The sequence below is a fragment of the Mustela nigripes genome, chromosome 16 (genome assembly GCF_022355385.1).
Source record: "Mustela nigripes isolate SB6536 chromosome 16, MUSNIG.SB6536, whole genome shotgun sequence".
NCBI classification, from domain to species: domain Eukaryota; kingdom Metazoa; phylum Chordata; class Mammalia; order Carnivora; family Mustelidae; genus Mustela; species Mustela nigripes.
This window is the reverse complement of record NC_081572.1, coordinates 134247-140621: the sequence shown is the minus strand read 5'-3', so window position 1 is coordinate 140621 and position 6375 is coordinate 134247. Positions and strand designations below refer to the sequence as shown.

General features: G+C 52.6%; 1 protein-coding gene across 1 annotated transcript in view; it reads right to left on the bottom strand.

Moving 5' to 3' along the window:
- B3GNTL1 (UDP-GlcNAc:betaGal beta-1,3-N-acetylglucosaminyltransferase like 1) overlaps positions 1–2130 on the bottom strand; it is a 97496-nt gene extending 95366 nt beyond the window's left edge. Inside the window, exon 1 of the transcript XR_009400380.1 lies at positions 2065–2130. The gene's annotated coding sequence lies outside the window, so the exon portion shown is untranslated. The remainder of the gene's footprint in view (positions 1–2064) is intronic.
- Positions 2131–6375: the final 4245 nt, after the last annotated feature.

Genomic DNA, 6375 nt, shown 5'->3' with positions numbered 1-6375 from the left:
TATCAGGCTCTCTGCTTGGCAGGGAGCCTGCTTCCTCCTCTCTCTCTGCCTGCCTCTCTGCCTACTTGTGATCTCTCTCTGTCAGATAAATAAATAAAATCTTTAAAAAAAAAAAAATCACCTCACGGATTTATTTTAAGTAAACTGCAAGAACAGGTCACATTTCTCGAGTCAGGGCAAGTTTTCCTTGGTCAGATGTTGGCGACACCGCGTTTCTCCCACGCCCAGAACGGAGACACGGTCATACCCAATGTGGCAGCCTTCCTCTCTTGGCAGCAGGGCTCTCGTGGCTCTGACCCCCAGCGCACCCCCCTCCCCACGGTTTCCGGGACTAGCCGGGCTTCTGACCCCTCCTTCTCTTCCTGCCCACCACTGAGGGACCTGGTTGTCCGTGCTGCCCTCCACCCGCTTCATCAGGAGCCTTCCTGGTCTGCGGTTCTGGCCGTTCTGAACTGGCTCTGCCGGGTCCCACTTGGCCTTCCTCCGTTTTCTCTCCTGGCCTCCAGCGAACACGAAGCCCTGGAGGGTACCAGACAGGAGAAGATGTCTCCAGCCCTCCTCTCTCCTTCACCTGCGTCCTGCTGGTGGAGCTTCCTGAGTACGGTGTTTCAGAAAGAACAGCCCTAAAGGAGAAGCAGAAAATCGCCTCCTGCCTTCACCCAAAGGCTGTGAAAAGCACACTTTGCTGTCTTCAGTGGAAAAACTGTCTTTGTTTAGGAAAATGCTGGGTGGACCACCTGAGAGTGAGAACAGGCCCCAGAGCCGCGTCTGCAGGAGATGAGGGAACCAGAGGGAGTTCTAAGAAATGAGGCAGAAGAAGAAACAGGAGCTGCTGAAGCGGCAGGACGGACGGACACGGTCGCCCCAGTGTCTGTCTCCAAGACCAGAGCTGCCTGAGAAGCAGTTTTTTGCCGCCTGCTCACACAGAAACACAATCTCCCCAAACCTGCCCGTGGACCCAGGCCTCACCCGAACCCGAACGAGATGACAAGCAGGTTCGTTGGAGAATTAATTCAGCAAAAACTCTGAACCACGGCTGACCTTGCGAAGACGAAGACCAAGAGCAGCCGCCCAAAGTGCCCAGAAGTTGTGGGGCCGAGGGAGACTGCACACGCGCAGACGTGCCTACGTTCTGTTTTAAGGTGAGTGAGAGAAACCCACGGCCGAGCACACACAATCTATGCAGTCTGGCCCTTTCCGCCTGTGCTAACCCTCTGCCACGTGACTGAAGATGCTTCAGAAACGCTGTGCTGATCCCACATCCTGACGGGACACATGTCGTTTCCAGAGTTCCTGCGAGCCCTACAGGTGACGTCAAGGAGCTGAGGGCATGAGCATTTAATAAGTTTTTTTTTTTTTTTAATTTTATTTATTTATTTGACAGATCACAAGTAGGCACGCGGGGCAGGGGGAAGGCTCCCTGCCCAGCAGAGAGCCCGACACGGGCCCGATCCCAGCACCCTGGGACCATGACCCGAGCTGAAGGCAGAGGCTTAACCCACTGAGCCACCCAGGTGCCCGCATCTCATACGTTCTTGATACTAATTGCATAACGATGCCACCAACACCCCAATTCCCACGTTTCAACTATAGAGGAACCGCACTTCTGAAAACGCTGTGAGCACAGATTTTTAAAAACTTGGGTGTTCTCACTAACATACCTTATGTTTCCTTGGTCATAAGTGACTGAAAGATATGTTAAAACCCACCAGCCGTCGGCTGTCCTGGGCCCCCCACTCCTGTCCCTCTGTCCTTCCCGACAGACATACTACCTACCCTTCTCTGGGCTTTCTCATCGCTCGCCTGCACTATTTCCTCTAAAGCTGTGCATCCTCTAAGTGTTTGTCTAAGTGATTCTGCTGTGCAATTCTGCATTTTCATAGAATCCTAGTTACTAAAAATGAACTCATTAAGTGCTATGGCAATTTGACAGTAAGAGCCCAGGAACTTTAAAGTCTGATCATTAAATATCAGAACCATGATTTTCAGGAACTAAAATGTCAGGTCATTTATCTATTCAACCACTACACACACACACACTTTAAATAAAACAATGTTACTTACCGAATCCAAAAAGCAAAGGTAAGATCCTGAGCTCTGTGCTATGGCTTGATTTTTAGAATATCCAACTGTTTGAAAAAAGGAAGAGAAAAGTTCTTTTATAATTTGGTTTTCAGCGCCTTTCTCTTCCCCAGGATCTAGGGTAATGGCCCCCCAAGGGAGCGAAGAACGCGGTACACAACCAGGTGAGAACAGGTCCGCTTGAGACGGAGTGAACGCTAAGCCAACAGAAATCACTGCTCCGTCTTTAGGGGCTGGGACCCCGAGAGCCCCCGGGACCAGTGTACGGAGCAGGGACTGTTCCCTGGAGGAAAACAGAGTCCTCAACCCTTTACCGAGTGTAACATGAAGCGAAGCCGCGGGGAACATTCAGAAAGAAAAAACTCAAAGCGTCCCTGGTGGAAGCGCCGGGGCAGAGGCTGTCGACATGGCGGCCGGGGGAGGGGGAGCCCGTGTGTGCGAGCGGTCGGTACAAGCTCGCTGAGCTGGACACCGCGAGCAGTTATCGGAACGCATCCCCCAGGGGCAGCTGTGGTCAGTGCCAGCGCTTACCAGGTGTGCACACGCACACACCGGGACCCCGCGGCTCCCTCGCTAGGAGCAGGCCCCCCGAGCACCCCTGCACGCTCCCCAAGCCGTGACGGCCCCTGACGTAGGACGGGAAAGCCAAAGATATACTGTGATGAGGGCGAGCAGCTCCGGTTCGCACACGGTGTGGCTGATGCCCACATGGCGTTCAAAGTCCCACAGCAGCCAGGTCACCTGGTATCAGGTGGTTCCCTTGGGATGTGGGCAGGGCCGGAAGGGACACGGTCAGCTCTTCATCACGGCGCTGGGGACGCGCTCCGTCCGAGAAAATTAACCGAACCGGCATTTATGATCAGTGCGCTTTTCTGGACGTGTGTTATGTTTCAAGAACACTTTGCCTTCAGAGAGATTACAACTGAGTTGAAAAAAGTTACGTGACGACCTCTGGCGATCTCTCCTTCTTGGAGAGGAGAGTAGCCCACGTTGTGTTTTCACTTCAGTGCCAAACGAAAGGTGCCAGGAGAAGTGTCGGGAGGCTTATGACGACAAGGGGGCAAGTGGGGGTCTGGGGCTGCTCGAGTCTGAGAGAGAGCAGAGGCCCAGTGGTGCAGAGCAGCAGGCCGCGGCGGGTAGGCGGGCAAGCCAGCCCCATCCGCTATCTGGTGAGGAGCGGCCGTGGGAATTCACGCTGAGCCAGCTGCGGCCAGAGGCTGGTTCCAGGCGGTACTCAGAGGGCACGAGGGACACCCCCTCCAATACCTGCACCGAGTTAACCAGCCAGTCACGGACTTGGCGCCACGGAGAAAAGCCACACAAAGTGGAACAGAAGTGCGCAGACATCGAACAATAAATCCCCCTCGCACACCAGCTCGGGGGACCCAAAGCATGTCTTATTGGTGCTGCTGCCTTAGGCTGCACCGGAGCACGCCCGTTTTTCACACCAAGGACGTGCCCATCTGCAGCTCCAGTCAGCGGCTTTGAGCCAACTCCAGCACCACTGCCAGTCCGCTGGGCCAGAAGAGCAGGGCCAGGGCCGTGCCCAGGTAGCCCAGGCTGTGACCCAGGCCAGTGCCCTTGTCCAGGCTGTTTTCCCACCAGATAGCAACTCAGGCTCTAGCATTAACCCTAGCGCTCAGCCCACCCGAATCAGTGAGCACAGCAGCCCCAGGTCCCCAAGAAGCACAGATGTAAGAGGCAGGGGCAGGGCCCAGAGATGAACTGAAGCACTGTCCCCACCACCAGGCATGGCAGGCCCGGGCAAAGGTCTCACGGGCTCCGACCAAAGACACACACGATGAAATGGGAAGAGACGGTCCACAGTCACATTAAATGACCAGGAGTTCTGCTTCAAGAGCTGCTTTGTGCAGTCCGATTTCAGAAGGGGAAAAATTGAACCAGAATTTGGATAATGAAGGAAAACGTGTCTCACGAAGGAAGCTGGGATTTCCTCACAATGAGCCTACGTTTGGCAAGGACAAGGAATTTGCTTTAATATTACTGCCTTGAAGAAAGTCAGAGGTTTGTGCCAGGGCCTGACGTCCAGGGAGGCTGTCCCTTTGTGATGGAGCCGGTTGTCATGGTCACGGCAAGAAAAACTCACTCTTGGAGAGAAGGGGGCAGCCTGCGTTGTGTTTTCACTTCAGCAAGTGACTGCGTTTTAAAGAAATGTTTTGCTCTATTATGACGTGAAATAATAAGAAATGATTCTTAATCCAATTTAAATAACTCAGCACGCCTGAGAAAAGAAACGTGTGGATTTATGTATCTAAGAGTTCACATAACTTTTTCTACTTCAGAAAATATCATTTCAGGAAAACATACTCTTCTGGATGTCACTGAGTTCACTCCGTCCTGTGACTGTGGCGCAGGGTCTCCTTCACAACAGCGTCACGGCCCCTTCCTTCACACGACAACAGATTTTCTTGTTATTGACAACACACGTATGAATGTGATAGGACTCAAGTTATATCTAATCTATAAAAAATATTTTACAAGAAACAGAACTTGGGTTTAAAGTGCAGATTAATCAAGCAAAGACACACTGTCACCAAAATGCCCTCGACTTCCTTTATGAACCATAGAAGATACAAAACATCTTAAAGAATATTTTGGGGTGCCTGGGTGGCTCAGTGGATTAAAGCCTTAGGCTCAGGTCATGATCCCAGAGTCCTGGAATCAAGCCCCGCATCGGGCTCTCTGCTCAGCGGGGAGCCTGCTTCTCCCTCTCTCTCTGCCTGCCTTTCTGTCTACTTGCAATCTCTGTCAAATAAATAAATAAAATCTTTTAAAAAAAAATTAAAGAATATTTTTAAATGACCTTCAAACCAGTTTCAGAAATCACAATTTGTTTACACATCTCAGAAGCAAGTCGAAATAGATGTTCAACAATAATTGATTTCTTTCAAGTTTTCTATTTCAAACAATGAAAACAAGAAATAATTTGGGAAAAAGCAGAACACGAGACCATGGGGAAGATCAGGACGCCCAGAGTGGGGCAGCTACCCAGCAACTCCAGTGCTATTCCTTCTCAGCACTGGGCACAGGCACCTGCTGCCCACAAAGGAAACTGAGGCACAGGGAGGTGGAGGGTGGGGCCCACCGAAGCCTGGCCCCCTGCCGCCCGGTCCTCTGCCCCAGGAGGCAGGGCCACTAAGAAGCAATGCCAAGGAGTGTGGTCTTCTAACATAAACTTAGAAAAAGCTTTCTTTTAAACGACCAATTTTAACGACTATTTCTGGTTTTAAATTTTTTCTAATATGTGTTCACACTTTCCTGCTCTCCTAAGTAGGACACAGGGCACTGTTTGTGAGGGATGTGGTGTGGGGTCAGGGGCACGCTCTGGGAGAGAAGCGTCTGCTTCATCCTGTGAGCTCAGCCACTTCACTCACCGCCACCAGCATCCTCCTCCTCCTCCGCCCAGGGACATGGAGACAGAGACTGAGTGCTGGTGGGACGTGGCGGAAGGTGAAGGCAAGGGCGCCGGGAGGATAGGCCCCTGAGCCGCCCGCATGGGGCCGCACGCTGCTCTGTGGAGAGCCAGCGTGCAGGGAGAGCCAGTGTATGGGGAGGTTAGCCCTGTCTGAGCGTGGGCCCCAAGAGCTCAGGAGGAGACAGCTGGACTCAGATGCCCTCTGTGAACTCTGAGTAAACCAGCGAGTCCCCACAGGGCCAGGCACAAACTCTGCGAGGTCATCCTTAGGGCATGCTCATGAGAATCAGAAGTGAGGCCAGCGGACCCACCTGACCACCAAAACCAGACAAGAGCAGAGAATGGAAACAGGATGAAGGGACTTTGAGGGCAAGAAGCGTCTGGGAAAAGTGGACGTCTCTTCTGTCTCACACGTCCCCGGAGAACCTTGCCAAAGCATAAATTATACGCCCACCCAGAGAGGAAAGCCAACGCCAGTCTGAACAGGACTCGAGCAGAACCCATACAGCCCTGGAGAGAGCTGGGGACCCCGAGGGGTCCCAAATCTGCAGCCTGCCCACCCTGAAGTATGACTCCCTGAGGACCCAGCCCATGAAGGAGGGGGGCTGATGCCACAGCTCTCCTCAGCTTCTTTCAAAGCTCTGCTTCTCAACCATAGACACACCCAGTATTTCTCAGGAAGCACCCCCAATCACAGGGCACAGGCTGTTCCTGGACCAACTACTCAAGCACATCTAGGCTAGGACTCAGGGTCAGACATCAGGGCTCCCAAAGCTGCACAGGCACTTCTGACAAGCAACCAAAGCTGAGGCCCACCATTTAAAGGAGGACAGACTCCTCTCACCTGCAGGAGCCTA